Source organism: Crotalus tigris, unplaced genomic scaffold (genome assembly GCF_016545835.1).
Source record: "Crotalus tigris isolate CLP2741 ecotype Arizona unplaced genomic scaffold, ASM1654583v1 scf7180000017631.5181431, whole genome shotgun sequence".
Classification (NCBI taxonomy): domain Eukaryota; kingdom Metazoa; phylum Chordata; class Lepidosauria; order Squamata; family Viperidae; genus Crotalus; species Crotalus tigris.
Window position 1 is genome coordinate 2,167,278 of NW_024096525.1, and position 24,657 is coordinate 2,191,934.

The window sequence follows — 24,657 nt, forward strand, 5'->3', positions numbered from 1 at the left end:
TATGATCCTTTTTTTTTGCCATAAAAACATCATCGTAGTTCTGTCTTTCTTAGAGAATGATTGTGTATATATGGACCCTAAATACTCCTTGGTGCTTGGGAAGTTATATTAGTATTTGGTTCGTGCTATTATATTATCCTGTTTTTATTTTATTTTATTTTTGTCTTAAATGACAAGTTATAAATTGGGTCCTATTTCCCTCCCTGAAATATAGTTTCAGAATACGTTACCATTCAGTATTAGGTAGCCTTTTTTCCCCCATCCTGGCATTTCTGATTCTCTCTTAATACACATTTGTGGTCCTTAGAGCTAGCTAGATGATAGTCTGAAGCTTACTGGGCTTATGAAACTAATATTTATGGCTGCATTCATCAACCTTCCTGGCTCCACAAATCAGCAGCAGCAGCAGGGATAGGATGGGTTTGTATGCACAACCTAGCTCCCACCCATGCGCAAATGAAGCTTTGCATGCTCCCCCACCGCTTGTTCAGCCCACTTCCCAACAGGCCATGGACCAGCACCAGTCCACAGCTTGGAGATTGGGGCTCCCTGATTTATAGAACAGAACAGAACAGAAAAAACATAACAGAACAGAATAGAATAGAATAGAATAGAATAGAATAGAATAGAATAGAATAGAATAGAATAGAAGTTGGAAGGGACTTTGGAGGTCTTCTAGTCCAGCCCCCTGCTCAAGCAGGCGACCCTATATATCAGTGATGGTGAACCTTTTAGAGACCGAGTGCCCAAACTGCAACCCAAAACCCACTTATGCATCGTTGGGTGCCGGATGGGTGTGGCCCATTGGCTGGGTGTGGCCAATTGTGTGGGTGTGGCCCATTTGGTGGGCATGGCTGTGGTGGTAACGGCAGACTGGGTAGGACTAAAAAGTTCAATCAATCAATTCCAACTTTGCAAGATCTTTTTTTTTTCCCACGAGAAGTTGAAATTGACTGATTGATTGAACCTTTTTTTTTTGCACACAGCAGCGGAGGCCCAAAGCGAAAAGGTTTTATAAAACCCAGCTGAAGGCCTAGGACTGGGGCAACAGCGCGCATGCCCCCAGAGAGGGCTCTGAGTGCCGCCTCTGGCACCCGTGCCATAGGTTAGCCACCACTGGTATATACCATTTCAGACAAGTAACTGTCTAGTCTCTTAATAGAATAGAATAGAATAGAATAGAATAGAATAGAATAGAATAGAATAGAATAGAATAGAATAGAATAGAATAGAATAGAATACTTTATTAGCCAAATGTGATTAAACACACAAGGAATTTGTCTCTGGTGCAGAGGCTCTCATTGTACATGCAAAAACAACAAAATAATAATTCCTCCGATGGATTTCTCCGATGGATCAGAAGCGTGAAGTTAAGACTCATTCTGCCCACTCAAAGTCTGCCCCAGATTTCCACAAACTGTTTCAGAAAACACCAGGTGAACTCTTCTCATCCATTCCCTAATACTGCTCATTCTATTAATAAAAACAAAATTGTTCTGCAAGGCATGCTGGGTAGGACAGTTGCCCTGCTCTTGCCAGGGCAGGATTACTCCTTAATTGCATTGCAGTAATGCCAAGTGGGGCCAGCTGAGAACGTTTGCCCATGTGGCATGCCAACAATTGAAAGAGAAGCAAGAGTTGGCAAACTCTGACCCAGCAACACTCACAGTGCAGTTAACGATATTCTGAGTGAGGTCTATATCCAGGGTAAACATCAAACTGTGTAATCCAGCAATAGCTGCACCAAGTTGGGCTTTTGAAAACCACAGAACTCAGGATCATAAAGTTCTGTTTTGTGTAATAGGTCATAATTGGCTTTTTTTGCATCTGAGGCTGAACAAACTACTCAAAACTATTATTATTATTATTATTATTATTATTATTATTATTATTATTATTATGGATCATCGCACAGTCAGCCAGATGTTCAGACTGGATTTGGCATTTTGTCTACCTATCGAGTCCTTACCCAGGACCTGGGATAGGCAGATGTGGATGTTTGATGGTATTACAGATATCGTCGCAGGATGGAAGCAGTTCCTAGTAAGGCCGCCTTTTGCAATTGACTAATAGCGAATTTGTCAATGCCGATGATGGTGTCCAAGTGGTGCTCCAGTTGTTTTGGGATTGCACCCAAGGAGCCTATCACTATTGGTACTACCCTTGCTTGCTTTTGCCACAATATTTCTATTTGTAAGTCTTTGTATTTTGTTATCTTCTCCAGTTCTTTCTCATCTATCCTGCTGTCTCCAGGCACTGCCACGTCCACTATCCAGACTTTTTTGTCTTTCTTATCGACAATTGTTAAGTCTGGGGTGTTATGTTGCAGGTGCTTGTCTGTTTGAATTCTGAAGTCCCAGAGCAGTTTAATTTTATCATTTTCTATGACTTTCTCTATTTTATGATCCCACCAGTTTTTCCTTACAAGCAAATGATATTTTTTGCAGATCTTCCAGTGCACCATTGTTGCTACTTTGTCATGCCACTGCTTGTAGTCAGTCTGTGCAATCTTCTTACAACAGCTTACCAGGTGGTCCACTGTTTCTTCAGCTTCTTTGCATAGGGGGCACTTAATGTCTGTTGCTGTCTTCTCAATTTTGACTTTGTATGCATTTGTCCTTAAGGCTTGGTCTCGTGCAGCCAGAATTAGTCCCTCGGTCTCTTTCTTCAACTTTCCTGCTCTTAGCCATTGCCAGGTCTTATTATTATCTGCTTTCCCAGCTATTTTTTTCACATATTGGCCATGTAGTGCTTTGTCTTCCCATGCCTCTATTCTGTTCTTCATTTGGTCTTTCTTGTAGGCCAGTTTGGTCTCTCCAGTAGTTAGTAAGCCTTCCTGATATACTAATTTCAGTGCATCTTCATCATTGTTCTTCAGATATTCTTCCAAAGCCATTTTTTCTTCTTCAACCATCTGATGTACTTGTAGCATTCCACGCCCACCTATTTGCCTTGGTAGATAAAGTCTATCAATGTCACTGCGTGGATGAAGGGCATGATTCATTGTCATTATTTTTCTGGTCTGCCTATCCATTGCTTTTAGTTCTGTTTGAGTCCAGTCCACTATTCAGCTGTGTACCTAATGACTGGAATTGCCCAGGTGTTGATTGCCTTTATGGTATTTCCTCCATTGAGTTTGGACTTTAAGATCTTCTTCACTCTCTTGATGTATTCACCTCTAATCTTTTTCTTGACTTCAGTGTGCTTGATGTTGTCAGCTTGAAGGATACCCAAGTATTTGTAGTACTCTTCCTCATCCAGACTCTTAATGTTATTTTCGTGGGGCATCTTGATTCCTTCAGTTTTCACTATTTTTCCTTGTTTGATAGTAAGTGTGGCACATTTGTCCAAGCCAAACTCCATTACAATATCTTGGCTATATATACGGACAGTGTTGAGCAGCGATTCTATTTCAGATGATGTTTTTCCATACAGCTTCAGATCATCCATGTAAAGGAGGTGGGATAGTCTAGCAGATGTTTTTGATGTTTGATAACCATGTCCTGAGTTATTCAGTATTATTATTATTATTATTATTATTATTATTATTATTATTATTATTATTATTATTATTATTATTATTATTATTATTTTACCTTTTCAAAGACCTCAGAAATTACTTCGATGTGCCTCTAGGGCAGGGTTTCCCAAGCTTGGCAACTTTAAAACCCGTGGACTTCAATTGAAGTCCACAGATTGGGAAACTCTGCTCTAGAGGTTGAGGATTGGGTTATTAGACTCGGGAAAGCCCCACCCCCTTTTCTATGATGGGGTATGCTTGCCTAAAATGAGCTGAGTTTACACGCTGATACTGCAATTCTTTGGTAATTGTGAGAAAATCAGGAAGATATTCTGGACTCTGTTGGGTGAGAGGACTGGGGGGGGGTACAAAAACAAAAAGCTGTTGTATAGCTATTCAACTTTAATTGAACATCTTCTTTCCTTTATCCGAAACTTACATCAGTGCCTTTTACCTACAATTCTAGGGCTTGTGCACTAGCTCAAGAAAGATTGTGCCTAATTTTATTCTTATCAAAATTCTTGAATGGGTTAACATCTCTCTCTCTCTCTCTCTCTCTCTCTCTCTCTCTCTCTCTCTCTCTCTCTCTCTCTCTCTTTCTCGGAAAAGGTTGTAGTTAATGACATGGTAATCCTGATCTAAAAGAAACCAAATAAAGCACAGATTGTACCTATGTCAAGCTGTCCTTTGTTCCGACAAAACTGAGCTTAAAATAGAGCTTGTGAAAATAAACACGACCAGATCGAGCAAATATACAAGCTGAAATTGGTGGGAGCTACACACAATTCTGTATTAACAACAACAACAAACCTTTATAATCCATGCAAATTAAATAATTTCGTACCATAGATGAATCCAGATTAGAAATGAGTATAGGATATGTATCTTAGCCTGGTAGATAGCCATATAAAATCATTATTCTAACTGTGTTGAGCAATCTTCTTCATCTCGGGGGTTTTCCAAATGTTGGCAGTCAAGAGCTCAAATTCCTAGCTAGCACAGCTATTGTTATGGATTCTTAGAGTTGAAATCAGCACAGCTTTGAGAATATACGAGGTGGGGACGATTGGCCTTCAACAAATCTCTACAGTAGGGGTGCCCAACCTTGTTCACTTTAAGTCTTGTGGACTTCAGCTCCCAGAACTTCCCAGTCAGCATAGCAGGTTGGAGAATTCTGGGAGTTGAAGTCCAGAAATTTTGAAGCTGCCAAGACTGGACACCCTTTGTCTACAGCTTTAATCTCAGGTTCAGGTGACTGTTTTCAGTATTCAGTTACTATATCTTGGTGGTATTGTCAGTTGGCAACTGACCGAGAAGATTTCTATAGATAAGGTTTATTTATTATTTTTCCACATGAGAGGAGACAACTATGGAGGAAATATATTCAGAAAATGCACTATTTCAGTCACTTAAAGGCAGGGGTGTCAAACTGTCAGCCCGCGGGCCGGATGCGTCACATGGAAGCTGCACCCACCCCAGCTACGGCAAGGGGGGAAAAGTCGCGATACGTTGCAACACGTCACAGGAAGCGGCAAGTTTGATATCCTTGGTTAAAGGTTACAGACACATGAGTTTTAATGCATATAGATTTAGCAACAGCAATAGTGTTTATACTTAGATACTGCCCCATACTGATTTATAGAGTCAGCTTATTACCCCAATCATCTGGATCCTCATTTACCGACCTCGGAAGGATGGAAGGCTGAGTCAACCTTGAGCCCACCAGAATTGAACCCCAGACTGTGGGCAGGGTTGGCCTGCAATACTACATTCTAACCACTGCACTACCAGGGCTCCATCTGATGGAGATGTAGCCAACTCATGGGCCACCTTTTCTTTGAGATCCCCACGAATTCAAGGAAATTAACTAAAATGTTTCTTTTTTCTCAATTGTTTTCAGGTAGAAGATTGTTCTGGAGTAGCCTTTTTCACTCTAACATTTTCTATTTTTTCCTTCTATGTCTCAGCTATCAGGTGTTCTCTTTTTCCCTGGCACAACATCCTAGGCACATTACTGGATTAACAGTTCACTCCTCTGCTTTTCAATGAGTGAGTGGGTAGCTATTCCTGCCAATACCCGAACTGGAATTCTATTTTGCCAAGAGGGATCTATCACATGGGATGAATTGTCCACTTGACGTTGGCTTGAATGCTTGATTCCTCTGCAAGTACCCATGTTGGGGTCATATTTTGTGAGATGTGCAGCTATATAAATGTGATGAAATCAAACCATAAGTATGTATTTCTTGTTTAAAAATCAACACCTTCCAAATAAATCACAAAGGGAGGAAGAGGAGGAAGAGGAGAAGAGGAGGAGGAAGAGGAAGAGGAAGAAGAAAGAGAAGGAGAAGGAGAAGGAGAAGGAGAAGAAGAAGAAGAAGAAGAAGAAGAAGAAGAAGAAGAAGAAGAAGAAGAAGAAGAAGAGGAAAAGGAGGAGGAGGAGGAAGAGAGAAGAAGAAGCAGAAGAAGGAGGAGGAGGAGAAAAGGAGAAGGAGAGAAGAAGAAGAGGAAGAAGCAGAAGCAGAAGAAGGAGGAGGGGAAGGGGGAGGAGGAGGAGGAGGAGGAGAGAAGAAGCAGGAGGAGGAGGAGGAGGAGGAGGAGAGGAAGGGGGAGGAGGAGGAGGAAGAAGAAGAAGAAGAAGAAGAAGAAGAAGAAGAAGAAGAAGGAGAAGAAGAAGAAGAAGAAGAAGAAGAAGAAGAAGAAGAAGATGATGATTTTTCATATCTTCTCCTCAATACTTTCTTAGCTGAAATAATTTGCAGGGCATTGGCACATGGACTAGGTTTTTGTTGAGAAAGAGAAATAGAGACTGCGCTGATCATGAATTTCTGCAATTCAGCTTCTTTGCAATGTCCCCCAAACACCTGGGGACACCCACTGGGAAACCCTGTATTGGCCACAGTTCATTATTGCATGTCTAGACCGTTTACATATTTTCTGCAGGAAACAGCTGTATATCACTACAGTAGTCACATACAGTCACAGCAGGCGGCCGGGCAAGAGGGGAGGGGGGGGAAGTGATTTTATGGCCAGCTGGACGTTTAGTGTTTTTTGAAAGAATGGGATACATTGCAATTATGGAAAAACTCTCCTGTCGGTGCAAAGTTTCAGCTTTCAAACAGCCTGGCAAATGTCTCACTTTAAAAAAAAAAAGACACACACACACACACACACACACACACACCAGGATGCCATTTCTATGCTATGCAGAGTTCAGTGAAGAATTTGTGTGGATGAGCCCACTATTATTAAATGTAGGTTTATTCATTAGGCAACCAGAGTCAGTGCAAGGAATAATATGAGTACCGTAGAGACAAAGAATGGGAATAATAGCAAAAGTGTATAGCAATAGCAGAACTTTGCAGGTCCATTTATCTATGGGAAGTAGAATGCTTAAATTGACTTGCTAATAGATCCAAAGTGATTCTGCACATTTTCTGAAAAAGTCATTAAAATTACAAACGAGCATTTCTCAGTTTACAACTAGCCAATATACTCACAAGAGATGTTATAGAACTTGCCTGTCAACATAGAAACCTGTTTCTATGGAATGATAATATAAGCACTAGGAAACAGCTTAAAACCAGGAGGTGCATATAGCCCAATATTTAAGTGTTGTTACTATTCAATAGAACAGTTAACACTGCTTGCTACTGTTATTTGGGTTTGCAATGCTAGTCAGCTTGACTGTGTCTTCTTTCATTCTGTTTCATTCAGTGTCTAGCCAATCAACATCTCAGACCTTAGTGGGTTGTGGTGTGGGTTTATGAGTTTCTTAGTTTGTTTTTCTCACCATACGTTAAATGAAGTATAACAGAACAACAGAATTGGAAGGGACCTTGGAGGTCTTCTAGTCCAACCCCCTGCTCAGGCAGGAGACCCTATATCAGTGATGGCAAACCTTTTAGAGACTGAGTGCCCAAACTGCAACCCAAAACCCACTTATGCATCGTCAAATGCCGGGTGGGTGTGGCCCATTAGGTGGGCATGGCTGCAGTGGTAACAGCAGACTGGGTGGGACTAAAAAGTTCAATCAATCAATTCCAACTTTGCAAGATATTTTTTTTCCCACGAGAAGTTGAAATTGACTGATTGGACCTTTTTTTTTTTTTTGCACACGGCGGCGGAGGCCTAAAGCGAAAAGGTTTTATAAAACCCAGCTGAAGGCCTAGGACTGGGGTGACGGCGCACATGCCCACAGAGAGGGCTCTGAGTGCCACCTCTGGCACCCATTCACCACCACTACCCTATACCATTTCAGACAAGTGGCTGTCCAATCTCTTCTTTAAAACTTCCAACTGTAGGCAGGCTGTTCCACTGTTTAATTGTTCTGTCAGGACATTTCTCCTTAATTCTAGGTTGCTTCTCTCCTTGATTAGTTTTCATCCATTGCTTCTTGTCTTGCCTTCAGGTGCTTTGGAGAACAGCTTGACTCCCTCTTCTTTGTGGCAGCCCCTGAGATATTGGAACGCTGCTATCATGTCACTCCTCATCCTTCTCTTCATTAGACAAGGCATATCCAATTCCAGTAACTGTAAGTAAGATATTTCTCTGATGCAAATCTTGTTGAACCTTTGCTCATGGAAGGAGGATCCTATCAGCAGTGTTGATATCACAAGGTTTAAGTTAAGATCAGGTTAACCCATTTGGGGCTTAGCTGGAAACTAGCCAGCATGGTTATTTATGTTATGTGAGCCCATATTACAAATTAATTCAACAAAGCATGGTTCATTTAATTAACATGTCTTACAGTCAAAACCGTTGGTTAACAGAGTTCTCATATTCATTGTTTCAGTAGTTTTCAGTAGTGATACCATGGATATGTCTATATAGGGTTGTTTTTATTTAACAAAAGTGTTTTACCTACACTTTACTAAGATTAAGGCAGTGTTTTACCTATGCTTTACTAAAATTAATGCATGAATCTTGCAACAAACATTTTTAAAGTACCCATTTCACTATTCCTTTTGTGCTCAGCAATTGTATGCCAAAACCAGAGAGAAGATTAAGAAATAGTAACCAAAGGAAATTACAGATGTGAGACAAGCAAAAAAAAAAGAAGGAAATGTGGCTAATGAAAACTATTTCCTGTTTATCTTCCTTAGACTTCAAGTCATCACTTTCCATAGGTCATGGTCATCTCCAGATGGGCCAATGGTTAGTTCTTGTATGGATGACCACCAGGGAAATCTATAGCTATCAACTTGACTGCAAAGTTAAAGAAATATCCCAAAGGAAAGCAAATTATTTCCTTATTGTCAAAAATCCAACATGAACATGTTACTATAATAACTATTCCGGAATCAAGTTCAATTCAAGAGACTTTGTCCTGAAATATGCAATCAAGGACACTAACTAAAGCTTTGGGACACTGGTGCCTTCACACTGTTTATCATATACTTCACATCTTTCAATGTCTGCTTCCTTTCACCACTCATTCTGTTCTCCTATCACTTTATGGCTACCAGTTCAGCGTTGACTTTTGGTATCCCCCATATTAAGTTCTACATTCCAAATCTGTGCTGATCAAATTTCAAGTCAGATTCAAGCCAAAACTCCACTCCCTTAGGCATAGAAACCCTGATTAAAAAGGCTGGTCTTGAATGGTTCATGAAAATGCAACTCTTTTTTAATCAGTGTTCTGTCAGTCAAACGTTTCAGGATCATTAAGGAAAGAAACGTTTAAAAGAGACGAGAAAAGAGCAATCAATCTCTCTTGGAGCCAAGAAAGATAATGTAAAAACACAAAGCAAGTGAGTGAAAGACCCTTTAATTTCTGATGAGCTCTTGAAACATCTGGAGGGAAAGTAAAACCATAAAATAGTTTGTGATTGTATGGCTTATTCTATGAATCACTGACCAATTGATTCCTTTAAAGCAACAGGACAGAAACCACAGGCCACTTAACACCAATTAAAATGTATGCCAAGATTTTGCTCCATATTATTTGCCTTACTATTTACAGATCAGAGGTGGGCTAATCACGGATAAAATTTCCTTGCCTGTTTCATGTCCAAAGGTAGTAATGAGGGCTCCAAGCTCCAAGCTCAGAGAGCCCAAGGACCCGTCATTTCCACCCTGAGCTACAAATATTCTCCTTTATTAAAGTTAGTAATGCTGTTGTCTTAAAATATTAAGAATTTTAAAATAGCCATTGCATACGTGAGCAGAAAGACTCAAAACAATTATGTATTTTCCTCTATTCATGCTGAAGTTTAACTTTTGACATTTGGATATGCCTAATGCTGTCTCTCCTATATTGTATATTTCAAATCTAAATCCTTTCATATCCAGAGGAGAAGGCATTAGTGTCTCATACACTGGAGTTTTACAGTTTATGGGATGGTTCTTGAAGGTTCAGAAAGTTTCAGCCTAATCTGCAGCAATGCAAATAATAAGAATGGGTTTTGGGTATGTCCTGAGTTCTCTAACTTACATGGAAATTTACATGTCCATGTAAATTAGATAGATAGATAGATAGATAGATAGATAGATAGATAGATAGATAGATAGATAGATAGATAGATAGATAGATAGATAATGCATGAGTATATTACTTATGGCTCTCCAATTTCTTTTGACTTTCCATTCCCAGATAGTCTAAGCCAGAATGGCCAGTGATGAATGGTGCAAGGAACTGAATTCAGCAACATCTGCCAGATGTTGCTCAGATGATAGTATACAGGCTGGGAATCAGCCTATTATTTTGCAGAGGATAGGTGGGTTAGTCTTTGGCAGCAATTGTTCCCCAGACATTTAGAGCATTTAAAGTCGCTTTGGAAAATTTTGAGACAGAATTTCTTGCAGATATAATATAGAAGATAGAGTTAAAATTCTTTCAGCAACATCCCTAGCCCTGGGCATCAGCTCTCAATTCAGGTTTCCAAACTGAAGTCAATTACTTGATTCATTAACTATTTTGAAGACGTGATTAATGTTCTACGCTCTGTCAAGCAGACATTGATTTAATGAAGTATTCAGATATACTCAGCTGTTATTAATTCTGTTGTTCTTTTTCCCCCCTCAAAACATATCTCAATGGAATTAGTGAAACATTCTTATTTAGTATAGTTCTTCTTTAAATATCTTTAAGGCAACTTGAAAAAAGTTAAGACGCATTCACTTGGTTCTTGATTGAGTCATACTTAGCGTAAATCCATTGACATTGATGAAATATAAATTAATCATGACTGGCTCAATGCCTATTCATTCAAATTTGATTATCTCTGGATGCAAACCAATAAAATATGTAATATTAAGAATCCAATCAACGTTAAGTACATCAGATCCTTGAAAGGATAGGTAGCTAACAAGAGCTAACATATCACCTTACATGGAAAGTCAGTAAAATATGAAATGGAACAAAATGTTTTTTCAAGACAACATGCAGATGAATAACAACAAATAACAATGAAGATCCACATGAGGGAGATTTCTCAGACTCCTGTCTCTTATTCCCACCAATCTGATAGCAAAATCTTGGTTTATCTCCAAATTTGGGTGGATGTGTAGGAGTACAAGTGATCTTTTAAATAATTTGGTCCTAATAGTTTGGTCAGCAATTCAACAGTTCAAGTCTCACCGGCTCAAGATTGACTCAGCCTTCCATCCTTCCAAAGTTGGTAAAATGAGGACCCAGATTGTTGGGGGCAACAGGCTGTAAACCGCTTAGAGAGGGCTATAAAGCACAGTGAAGCGGTATATAAATCTAAGTGCTATTGCTATTGCTAATCCTCAAAAATACTTGCAGAACTATGGGTAGCCCTCAACTCACAATCATTTCTTAAGTGACTGCTTGACATTACAACAGCACTTTAAACAAAATGTCTTATAACCCTTGCTCATGTTTTACAACCATCGCAGCAAATCTAAGGTCACATAATCAAAATATGGGTGCTTGGCAACAGGCATGTAGTTATAATGGTTGCAGCATCCCAGGGTCATGTGATCACCATGTGTGACCCTCCAATTGGCTTCCCACAACAAAAGTCAATGGGGGAAGCCAGATTTACTGAACAGCTGCAATGATTTGCTACACAACTGCCGCAAAAAGGTTGTAAACTTGGGTGTGACTCACTTAACGAGCGCCTTGTTTAGCAATGGAAATTCTAGTCCCAGTTACAGTTGTTAGTTGAGGACTATTGGTAAATAGGCAGTGGTTATCTTACAACTACTGGATTGTCTTCCTCAAGGCTCTGTGTGTAATGCAGAGTGTATGAGCAGAATATTTTGGAACCTTCCAAGGAGGTCACAGGTGGTGAATTCATCCAAGATGGCTAGAAACATCTCAAGCCAACAAACACAGCACTTCATCTGTATATCGATAAAACGTTGCTAATTGATGTAAACAATGACTCCTATAGCTTCTTCTCATGAATCACGTAGCCCTTCAGTACAATAATTGAAGTTGTTATTATTCTTATTATGTGTGAGCATGCAATTATGGATTACACAGCTCTTCAATGGGGTAAATAAAAGATAGCCGCAATATTAGGGATTAATAGAAAGAGGAAATACATGGAAACCAATGAAAGCAAACCACAGGGCAAGGTGAACTGCTAATTGTCTCAGAATAAAAAAAAATGGCACGTTAAATGAACAATTTGTGCATTGGGCAAAGGCCTGGCACTTTCTTCTTTTCTAAAGCCCCTTCAGATTTCCCACTCAGGCCCAGCTGCATGGGATCCATATTTCTTCCTTTTATTAGCCTTCCAACTTGCAACACAAAGAGGAAGCAGAAAGAGGGCTATGTATATAGCTGTTCTATATGCCTGCTTATTCATCAACACCCTGAATATTCAAGAATTTTCCTGGGTGCTCTGACCTCCTGGGGCACAATTCATTGTCACTCAATTTTCATTTAAGCTCATTGCAAAAAATAATAATTAAAAAAAATGTCTGGGTGGGGCTTCCCTTTTCACCTCTTTGAATGTTCATCTGGAATCTCCTTACAGGAATGAACTATATTAACTTGTGCAATGTTCCCCAGTTAAGTAATTGTACACTGGGAAGGTCCCCCAGGGCAGTTTCCACCAGGTGGGGAAAGAGGCTGTCTCTCAGCATGGCTGGCCCTTGCTTAGACAAGCTCACAGGACATACTTCAGTCATTTATTTATTTTTAATCTCATGATTTAATGCAGCCACATTGTGACGGTACTCCACCTCTTCTGTATAACCCAGCACAGATCAGTGTTCGTCTTGATCCCAATTTGTCCCTAATTTCTCCCTGAGGCCACTTCCACATCATGTGGCTTAGGCGTGCCCCTGAAAGATTTTTCTTCACATGCCCTTAAAAGTGTGAATGTGACAGTAACATCTTTGCTCACCTCCAGACAGGAGCAGACAAACTTCCAAGCTTAGGTGCTTTTCATCTGTTGGACTATGGAGCATGTTGGAGACGTTGGTCTATTGGGTGTCTGAGATTTTGACTGTTGTAGACCAAAACATGGAGAGGCCATTAGATTTAACAAGTGATGCCAACTCATTGAGAAGAGGCAGTCCAAAAAGAATTGGTAGGGGAAGCAGAAGAAAGTTTTTTTTCCCTCACACATCATTGTCTCAGTGGTCTTCGCATCATCATCCATCCAGCTTATGTGGTACTCATAATGTGGAACGGCATGATAGCAGATCTAATATTTGAGGGACTGCCACAAAGAAGAGGGGTCAACCTATTTTCCAAAGCATTAGAAGGCAAGACGAGAAGCAATGGATAAAAACTAATCAAGGAGAGAAGCAACCTAGCATTAAGGAGAAATTTCCTGACAGTGAGAACAATTAACCAGTGGAACAGCTTGCCTTCAAAAGTTGTGGGTGTTCCATTTAGAAGAGACTGGACATCCATTTGTCTGAAATGGTATAGGGGATTGAACTAGAAGACCTCTAAGGCCCCTTCCAACTTTGTTATTCTGTTATTCAGTTGGTATTACTCTGAGAAGTTCTTCAAGACAACCCATCATGAGGTGCCCAAAAAGTAGATAGATGCTTTAGCTACCTTCACATCTGTAACTCTGAGGGACACATTTGAAGTGGCCAGCAAGGGAGGCAATTCTCTCTAAACTGCTACGTCACTTAGGAACAGTGAAACAATTTGTTCCACACAGAATTTGTCCCTGGTAGTCCACTGGCTAAAGTGGCTGCTTCAAATCTAGGGTGTTGTAGGGCCAGGCCTGCCTTTGAGAATCTGCTCTTATTATCAAGATGTTTTTGCCTAAATCCAATCAAAATCTACTCTGCTAATCGTTATTTAAGCCCACTATAAGCCAGCTATTCATCGACAGCTTGAATATTCAAGAATTTTCCTGAAAGTTTGGTTCTCCTAGACCCTAGGGCACAAACCATGGCCATTCAATTTTTACTGAAGATCACTGCAAAACATAAAATTGAACATCTTCATTATAACAATAGATAGCATGGCACTCTTATAGTGTGGGGTTACTTTTCCAGTACAATATCTCTCTCTCTCTCTCTCTCTCTCTCTCACACACACACACACACACACACACACACACACACACACACACACTTATATGCACATTGATGCAGTTTCTCAACCTGCTTGGTAAGCTATGTCTAATTGAAAACTTTAGTTTGTTGTAGAGCCAGTTGCTATCAACATTTCAAAGATTTGCATAAGTATGTGACATTGTAAAGTTCCTGAAAGATTTATATCAGGTTGGTTTTGGCTTCATGCCTGTAATTCAGAGAGAACTGCCAGGCATCAGACAATATGTGAACATTTTCAACTTCCTAAAGTCCAACAGAGTAAAAAGTAATGGGATTACTTAAGAAAACAATCAAATTGTGTTTTAAGAAAGCACAAAGAGAACTGTATTTCACCTTAAAATCTCTTCATTTTGATGTCTGTGAAAAGCACACTGGGAAATAATCAACAACCGCTCTTTGTCTTCGGCTGATTTTTTGAAGAAATATTTAATTCTCAAGTGACCCGGAGATAGGGATTTATTGATTAATGTCAACCACACTAAATGTTGCCCTTTGCTGGAGATCTACAAATATACCATTTTGAGCAAGCTGATCACAAAGGAACAGGATTGGAATTTAGGCATACCTCTTATGGATGAGTAAATGATAAAGAGAGAGGCAGAAAATGTTGGATTTTGTTGGGATTGGGTAACTATATTTGTGATCACACCCAGAATAATGAGACCAGACCTGTGATATTGGATCAGAATTTTATATCACTTTAACATAACAAGCTCATAAATAATCCTAATGCTCCATGTTGAGATATAACTAGGAATGTCTGAGCTGTTCTACAACTTGCTTGCCTTTGAGCGATAATGAGTTAAGATAGAGAAATCCTAACTCTGTATTTACTTCTCTGCCCTAAGTAATAATTTGCCCTCTCCTTTCTTTAGGATGGGATCTGCCTATTCCCTCTTTTGACAAATCTGCTGTCCTATTGTTTCTCCATGTGCAAGATAATTCTTCTCATTTTGTCATGTTAAAGTGATATAAAATTCTGATCCAGTGAAACGGTCTCATTATTCTGGGTGTGATCACAAATACGCAATCCCAACAGAAGGATCCAGCTCCAGTTGGCACTTTGTATACTTAGCAGCATTTGGCTAACTTTGAATTAGTCAAAAGATAAGCAGGGTCAAAGCTGATATTTGGATGGAAATACTGAGATATGGACTAGATTAGGCAGTGGAGAAGCATCCAAGAAAATAACAAATGATTATAGAGATGTATTCACAAAGTCAAAGGAGTTAAGCTTGACTCAACAGAAACTTTACTTTTTACTCCTACATTGCAGCCCAACATTAAGTTCCAAAACTGAATCTTAAGTAGTCCATCCTAGCTCAACCTCCAGCTACTTCATGCTACTTGATTCTCTGTGTTGTCAACCACATTGCCTATGCCTACGCCTATGTCCTATCCATATCAAAATATGATGAGATTGCACAGAAAGCCCATAAAAATTGTGCAATGATCAAAATAAATAAAACCAGTGGTGAATTACTAGCCGTTAACTGGGAGGAAAAAGGAAATAAACAATGGAATATAGAAACATTATTCCACTGAAACTTTTGGCTTGGTCTCTAGCAGGAATTAACTGGGACCTTCCAGGATGAAATTATAAATCGAGACTAACAAACCATTAAATGAAAATTCATAAAGCTAAGTGAGAACATGCACCAGGCATTAAGTGTCAAGGCTTTTAATTAGTGTAAATGAATATTTGGGGATTAGTGATGGTGCATAAATTGGGTAGCAAATTACAGCTACACAATGTAAAGAGCCACTGGGAACTAAGGGCTGTGTTGATTGTTCATCAAGAGCTGTAGAAAGATCTTTTGTCTAGAAATCATAGTAGATTATTACAATCAGGGACTTTTGTAACACAGAGAGACACACATAAACACCCCAACAGAGATCCTAAACATAGGGTAGTTTTACCCTGTGGTGGTGACTTGCTGATTTGCTCCTTCAGAATTCAATTCCACTCCACATGATCTTACCACTTTTATGAAGCAAGAGGCTTATCCAGCCACCCATCTTAGTTTTTTTCCTTTGAGATATATCAGTAAAAACTTTTATTAGCAGCTATTGCAGGTGAGGCATGGTTTCCAGAACCTACAAAAATCTAGGTGACCAGTAGCTAGTAGCAGAAATACTGAAATTCAAGTGGCCATCTTGTCTTTTGATACACTAGATCTGCTAGCCTAGGTAAAGGAAGCAGGATAAAATAACTGTAAAGGATATTTCCTCAGTGTTCTCTCTCTCTTGCCCCCATTTTTGGGGGAGGGGGAATTGGCAATTCTATAACTTCCAGTGGTGGTCTACAGAAGGAGTGAAGCAGGACAGGACCACTCCTAGTAGTAGCAGTGGTACTGATACAGCCCTGAATTTGGACAACTCATAAAATCATGAGTCCTGGACCTCTATTGAACTGATCAGAAACCCATTCTTAGTAGAACCTGTCTGATTAGATTTCCATCAATGGAAATCATCGATAATTTCCATGAAATTTATCTGAATGGTCTCATTGTCCTTTTAATAAAAAAGTTATTTCAATCTATGTTTTTAACTCTCCTGGGTTTTAGAAACTTCATTGTCTTAGAATCTGAACTGGTGCAATTCAATAACATAGCAAGAACATGCTGATATGATGGAAAGAAGAACTGGTTAGGATTTCAGGACAGCTCCTCAAGGTACAGTACATATCATCCTGATTTAACAAGCCAGTGCATTGTATAAAATCTGGATTTAAAGAAGGCATCCTCACTTGTGTTGCAGAAAGGGTGTCATCAGCCTTCTTTTTTTGCAGTGTCTCTTGGATGTCAAGAAGGAATTAATAGGATGCAAATCCATCACCAATTTCCTGGGCGAAAGTAATAAGTATGCAATTACTATAGAATAAACCTACATGGGATAGCAATACAAGAGAATATTCAGGGTTGAACTGTGGGGGTCCTTGGTATTCTCTGATCTTGGTTGTTTTCTTGGTTGGGAGTGGGATTTGAACTCTGCCTAGATACTGGTAGTTTGTCCTATCAGTGTTGGTGGGAGTGTTCTTGGTGGTTCCTTGATTAGTCCGTTGTTTACACCAAAATTAACACTAGATCAACAATCAAACAATACAGAATATTCCAATCAAGGAACAAGCAACTTGGACAAACAAGCTAATGGTAAACAACAAGTGGTTCCTAATCAAGGAGAAGTAGAAGTAGAAGTAGAAGTAGGAGTAGGAGTAGGAGTAGGAGTAGGAGGAGGAGAAGGAGAAGGAGAAGGAGAAGGAGAAGGAGAAGGAGAAGAAGAAGAAGAAGAAGAAGAAGAAGAAGAAGAAGAAGAAGAAGAAGAAGAAGAAGAAGAAGAAGAAGAAGAAGAAGAAGAAGAAGAAGAAGAAGAAGAAGAAGAAGAAGAACAACAACAACAGAAAAACAGAAGTAGTTAGGAGTAAAATCTGCATCTGAAGTTGGGAATATCTAACACAGTGGTTCTCAACCTGTGGGTCGGGACCCCATTTGGGGTCGAACGACCATTTCACGGGGGTCGCCAAACAACGCAGTCTGCCTTTTTTTTCCCCCTTTTCCTTAGCTGTGCTACTCCCTTTTATTCTATTGGCTTTTGAAAGCCAATAGAATAGACTCTCTTGAATAGAGTCTAATTCTATTGGCTTTCAAAAGCCAATAGGAATTGTCCAGGCTGTCTCTGCCCTGCTGAGCCCGCCAAAAGTCCCATTCTGCAAACGGTGCTGCACCAGTTGAGTAGTCCTCGACTTACGACCGGTTGGGGGTCGCGGCATTAAAAAGGTTGAGAACCACTGATCTAACAGTAGGCAAATGAACCTTGGAAGGAATCATGGGATCTCAGACTTAAAAGCTTCACACCTCAGGTGGCCCATGCAGTATTTTTTTTAATATTGCTGTAAGCCCCAGGGATCCATTTGGGGACGGCTTGGCCTCCAGTGTTTTTGTGGAATTCTCCCAGTCTTTACCTTTCCTCTGGAATTCTCCCAACCTTTAGAATTCTAGCCTGGAAAAGAGATAGAGAGGAAATTAGTTTTTAGTTATGTCATGTGCTAATTAAATATCAATTATATATCACTCAAGGTGGATTACACTTTGCATAAAATGAAATCTCCTTGTAGTGCATTATCATCCCATGCCCAAAGCACTGGAAAAAAAAAATACCAAGACAATTTGAGAATTAACAAAATTAGCAGGTTGCTTTAGTGAATGTTTTTCCTTAAGTCTATCATCGGCTAATGGACAATTGTGCTGTGTGGCATTTATGGAGAAAATACTAATATAATCCTGTTCCTGTCAAAAGCATGCAGTCTGTCTTGAAAAAACAAAGAAAGCAATTCCTAGTCCCCCCCCCCACAAAGCATTAGCAAGATATCTTGATTATTACTTTTTGTTAATTTTGAATTCCCTTTAGGTTGAACACCGAATTTTAGGCACCGTGGCTTTTTCTGATACTTGGCTGAGCAGGAGAACCTGGAGCACAGGACTGAAGGCCAGTGCAATCTTACAAAATGAACATGGCAACCCTAGAGAGAAAAAGACACAGCACATTTGTTGTGATAACACTATGAACTTTTGCGTATTTGTCATAATAATTCTGTGCACTTTTCCATCCACGTGTTCCACTTTCTACAGATCAAAGCCACAATCTCAGACCTTCACTAGGGGACAGCAAAGAGGTACTATAAACCCAACTCTTTGCTGCCATTGACTGGTCACTCACAGCTTTACAACCAATGAATAATAAGCCTAGTGCAGTGATGGCGAACCTTTTAGAGACTGAGTGCCCAAAAACCGCCCCCCCCCCGATTGTAAGTTTCTACTTTATTTTTATTTGCTTAACAGGTGAATGATTCCCTTAACAACTGCAGGGACTTGCTTAGCAAAAGTGGCACCGATGGTCGTAAAATTCGATGTGACTCACTTAAAAGCTGTCATAGGTCATTGCAGTCTTCTCATTTCTGTTGAACTCTTGTCAGGTAAGAACAACCAAGCTTTGCATGTATGTTTTTTCTGAAAATGACTGTCAGGACTCTGTGGAATATGTGTAATTTTACTAGAAGGAATATCAGGTTTTGTGTGCCCACGAGAGAGGGGCAAATAAACATTTTTCTTGAGTGCCTGTTATCATCTCTGTTCAGTGTCTTAATAGGCTGGCTGGGATGAAGAGGAGACATTGAGGAGACGTAGTCCCACCTCACTTTCGCTCTCCCTGCTTATGTTTTTGCTGCTCATATTGTAAGTATTGGGTGAGAAAAAGGTGAACATTCCACGGGTTTCTGTTAAACACAAGCTTTTTGTAAAAGGAAGAGGAGGGGAATGCAGCCTTTGATGTATTAGTATTTTAAAAAAAACTCTGTTTACATTATTTCCTTGTACCCTCTCAACCCCCATGCTGTTGAATTCAGGAACTGAAAGCCATCAACAATCTGTGGGTCATGGACTTTTTCTTTACAGTCCTCAACTTACAACTTAGAACTTCATTTGAAGTTCCAAAGGCACTGAAAAAAAGTGATTTATGATGGGTGGTCACACCCTTCGGAGCATACCCACGACTGCAGGGTCAAAACCCAGGTGCTTGGCAACAGCCGTGTGCTTAGGGTGATTTTACTGAACCATGGGATCACCTTCTGCAACCTTCCCCGCCAGCTTCCAGCCAACAAAGTCACTTGGGGAAGCCAAGTTGGCTTAACGACCTCACGGTTCGCTTTGCTGTGGTGACTGCTTAACGGCTCTGGCAAAAAGCTCATAAAATCGGGCGTGACTCATTTAAGAACTGTGCTCTCTGGTGCTTGGTTGTTTTCTTGCAGACATTTCATTACCCAACTAGATAACATCATCAGTGCTAGATGATCATCAGTCAAGAACTTTATTGAAGGACAATATTTGTAGCTCAGGATTGACATGAGGGGGTCCTTGGTGCTTTCTGAGCTTGCCTGTTTTCTTGCAGATGATTCATTACCCAAACTAAGTAATATCATCAGTGCTAGCTAATCATCAGACTAGCATTGATGATGTTAGCTAGTTGCAAGAAAACAAGGAAGCTCAGATAGCACCAAAAAACTCACACTCCTCCTCCTGCTCCTCCTCCTGTTTCACTCCATATACCCCACTCCTGTGTAGTACTGATGATGTTGCCTAGTTGAGTAATGAAACGCCTGCAAGAAAACAAGCAAGCTCAGAGAGCGCCAAGGACCCGTCAAATCAAGAACTACCAGTGTGCAGAAATGCATTCACAAATGTTCTTTCATGACTTTGATGACAGCATTTTTATTTCTTCCTCTTGGTTTAATTTGAAAAGTTATGTCTCTTAGCGCACTGGTTGCCTCTTTGTTGGGAAAAAAAAGTTTCTGCTCTAAAGTGCTGATCTTACAGCAAGCCAAATGAGGCACGGCCTCCCAATTATCACTTGCAATTTGGAATAACACTCCTAGTTTTATTAATCATATGTGGAAAGAGCCCACTAAGCACCCTGCTTTGTTTGTGAAAAAAAAAATGAGAACACAATTGGGAAAGAGTATTCTTGGATAATAATGAGATGCAAAATAAAGACACTTGCTGTGGTTCTTTCCTGTGCCAATAATAGCTTTGCAATAACACTTTGCAATTTAACTAGTCTCCCAGACAGCATTAAAAATTCTTTGCAAATACTAATTAATTCAAACTTATAACATCACAGCAATTGTTGAAGCAGGTGAATATATTAAATAACTGAATAGAGGCCTTTATCCTGGGTAAACTGAAACATCTGATAACTGATCTTTCTGAAACATCCTAGAAACAAGAAGCACTGTGGAAATTGGTGTTCAAACATGAAAATGTCTAATTTTTGCCTTATTTTAAGCTTCCTTTTGGGAGACTTTATGAACCTGTCCTCCTTCTGCAGAAATGTATTTACTTTTAATTGATATGAGAATGCAAGGTATTGCACAGTGGCTGATATAATGTTCAGTCTGTACAATATTAATATTGGGCATTGAAATCAGAGAGATAAAGTCTTCATCTTAAAAGATGAATTACCGTACTTCATCACGTGATGGGAATCCCTGGTTTAGATTGTTTTTTGAAAATGTTGGCTCTAATATCCTGAAACTAATGAGTCCAAAGTGTACAAATTCATGGAGGAAATACTGAATATTAGCCATGGAGGAAATACTGAATATTAGCCATGGCAACTCACCTACTATTTTTATGTTTAAGGTCGGCGTAACTTACATAAAATGTTGTTAGAGAACAAACAATTTTGTTTTTTCCAATCATTTGCTTTCAAGTTCATAATTAGTTTGTTCATTTTGTTGGGGTTTTTTTTCCCCTCTTTCTGGTTGCATTAGGACATCGAGATTTCTGTATGGAACTATTGTGCCCTCTGTCCATATGTTGTGATATTTGCAGACTTTCTATCAGTCCTCAAATTTATCAGAACAGGATGAGAAATTTACCGGTTGTCTTCCAGAGCCTCAGAGATGACAGCTTTTAGACAGAAGAGATAATTGGTCCTGATTTCATAGGGAAATTAAAACTAATTTGAAATCATGAATCACTTCATATTTATTTAGGTTGAATTACTGTATGACAATAAACCATTGAATGACAGCCACTTGCTGATTTTTTTCTTCTAATGATTCATCACTCCTTACCTTCTAGTTATTACCAAAATAACAAGGCATGAAATATCATCCCTTGCCTGTTGGCTATTCTGGACCCAGAGCTGACCATGGAAAGAAATTAAATACTGGGTTAAATAAATCTCTGGTCTGATCTAACATACCAGTTTTTATGATCATACCTAAGAAGCAGTTGACTAATGGAAAGAGAAAAATATCATGATCTTGGCAGATGTAAAGGGATTTAAGCAGGGATGATATAAATAGAGAATAATGTATGTGTGTTTTGCTCCATTTGAATCAATGTGCTGGGTGCTCTCTGTATTTAGTGTGGATGTTAGATATTCTTTGGATAGAGCCATCAGTTAAGCAAGGAGAAGCTTGTCAATGGTATGTCAATATTTTTATTCCATCAGAAAACCACAAGCAAGTTGAAACTCCTAGGATTATGGAAAAGTTTGATGCTGTTTATCCTTTTGCATTTTAGTGAAAGATTATGAAGGCTGGCATTCAGCAGGTCTTCTGAGTCAGTATTTTGGGAGCAGGATAGTTCAGTTAGTCACCCGTAGCCCCACAATGAATAATACCATTGAAGGCAAAATCAAAGAAATCACCCATGCTTTTGCAGATGCAATGAAAGCTACCCAAAAAGCTGTGATGGAACAGCTTCTCAAGGCTAGATAGGAATCTTAAACAGTTGGGGTCAAGCTGAAGGGCAGGTGTTAAAAAAAAGTGTAAGTTTTGAACCAGTTGGTGTTGAACCGGTCAAATAAACATGACCGGTTGACCAGCCAAGTTTAGGTCAATTGTAGTTTGAATTTATTTGAACAATAGCAGCCTAGTAAGGAAAAAAAAGAGAGAGAATGGTATTGATAACCACATTTTGTATATTCTAAAAGAAAAAACATTGAAGTTCAGAAAATTAACTTTGGGAGACTGAAGTCCACAAATTGTAAAGTTGCCAAGGTTGGAGACCCCTGATACAGCGCAAGAGGGGAGGACCTATGGCTATGCTAAACCTTTGGCAATTAACCATCGGTCATATTGAGTGAGACTGTTATGGACAGGAGTTCAACAGCCAAGTTTCCTCCATAGGTCCTGACATAGGACCTCTGTCTTTCCATTCCCTCTTGCAGCAAACACAGTAGACTTAAACATTGTCTGTCTGCCTCTCCCTGGCATATCTTGAATTCAGTTGTTTAGATATACTGCTAGGACAAGTACGTCCAATAGTGTTATCACAGCAAGTTTGTGGATAGTATTTGAAGTCACAGAATGCCTGATCCTAGATGTTTTTGTAAAACATGCTGTTATCTTTTTATCTTTAACACCCCACGCAATTATTCCATCTGTTGAATTAGGCCATCTCAGAGCAATAGAGAAGAGTTTATAAGCATTATTATTTGAATTTAACACCCCCTAGCCACATTAAGCTAAGACAAAAATCCATTTCTAGCATCTCCTTTGCCCTTAAATTAGCAACAATAGAGTTGCTGACAAATGTTGGTAAGATGATAGTAATCGGTAGAACTTGCATAATTTCTGCCTATATGATGCCTTGTCAATCTGGTACATTTCACAAGTAGGCTTGCCTCATTTTACAGAATATGATCAGTTGTCTCCAATTAAGAACTGAAAGCTACTTGTCTGCAACGGTTGCATAATATCATTCATTATGTAGATACTGATTAGTCAAAGAAAACATTTAGCAGATAGAGAATCGAGATAGGAATGGTTTCTTGCCCAAAGCTGATAAACAGCTTGAGTTGAAATTGAATTGCAGCTGCTGGGAAGCATGATTTTTATTTTTTATTTTTTTAAAAAAAAAGTAGACTCCAAATGAATTGAAGCTGCCTAATGCGATGTGTGTGCCTCTTTTATGTTTGTTTATTTGTTTCCAGGCAGGCGTAGATCCTTCCATGTGTAATAAAATATAAAAAGAGGGGGGGGGAGGGAGAGGTGTTCTAATCAGAAACAAGATGAGTCCTTGGATTAGTTTGGATTTTGTCTGTTGCTAGTGGCAAAGACGTTTGGCTTCTGGCCACACATTCACCTAGAAAACACAGAGCTAATTGGAAAAGCACCTGTGATAAGGTGTAACTCACCACCTGCACTTTCCTGAAATAAAATAAGCCTCCATAATTGAGTACATTACAGATCAACCTTGCGAAATCACCTCCAGGCACCGACTTAAAATTCTTCTTCTTCTAAATAAGACGACTGACTTCCAGCTCATGTCTTTTTATGTGCTGCTGAAGAAATACAGGTAGTTCTCGAGTTACATTTAGTGACCCTCTGAAGTTACAACACCACTGAAAAATGGGACTTATGACCATTTTTCACACTTAGGACTGTTGCAGCAACCCCAGGGCCAGGCGGTTTACATTCAGTTGCTTGACAACTGGTTCACATTTACGACGGTTGCAGCATCCCGGGGTCATGTGATCACCTTTTGCGAACTTCTGAGAAGCAAAGTCCATGTGAAAGTTGCGTTCACTTAACAACTATGCCACTAACTTAACAAGTGCAGTGATTCACTTAACCAATGTGGTAAGAAAATTTCTGACATAGCCACAGAAATTGTGGTCGTAAGTCAAGGATCACCTGTACTCAGTGGGGTTTAAGATATTAAAGCATGAGAACCTATTATTTTTCTTACTTTGTTCCTAGAAAAAGAATTCAAGTTGTCCAAGATACTAGGTGCACTAAGACATCTAGCGCTCCTCCATGTTTTGCACTGCTAGGATATTACTTGAATAATTACCGAGAATTTTGAGAAAAGTATGGCTGATAAGAGTGGTCTGAATACTGAGGGGAAACCAAGCTTTAATAATAATAATAAACTTTATTACGGTTGTAGACCAGCAATAGCCATCACTTTTTACAATATATTAAATAATAATAATAATAAAAAAAATAGTACTAACATTAATAGTAAATAATAACATCCCTGTTAAGAAAATACATGTTCTCAAAATGTTAGGGTCACTCCCTAATTTACGTGAGTGGACAGCCGATTAATGTGTGAGTAAATATA

The 24,657-nt window shown here is 39.4% G+C and overlaps 1 long non-coding RNA gene across 5 annotated transcripts in view; it reads right to left on the bottom strand.

Moving 5' to 3' along the window:
* Nucleotides 1–24,657, bottom strand: part of LOC120304210 — a 65,554-nt gene that overhangs the window by 4,499 nt on the left and 36,398 nt on the right. For 3 of the 5 annotated variants that reach the window (XR_005555673.1, XR_005555671.1, XR_005555670.1), the window contains 3 exons: nucleotides 18,404–18,542; nucleotides 17,878–18,022; nucleotides 16,773–16,868 (listed from right to left, as the gene is read on the bottom strand). This is a non-coding gene — a long non-coding RNA (uncharacterized LOC120304210). The remainder of the gene's footprint in view (nucleotides 1–16,772; nucleotides 16,869–17,877; nucleotides 18,023–18,403; nucleotides 18,543–24,657) is intronic. The other 2 variants (XR_005555674.1, XR_005555676.1) reach the window with 2 other exon arrangements.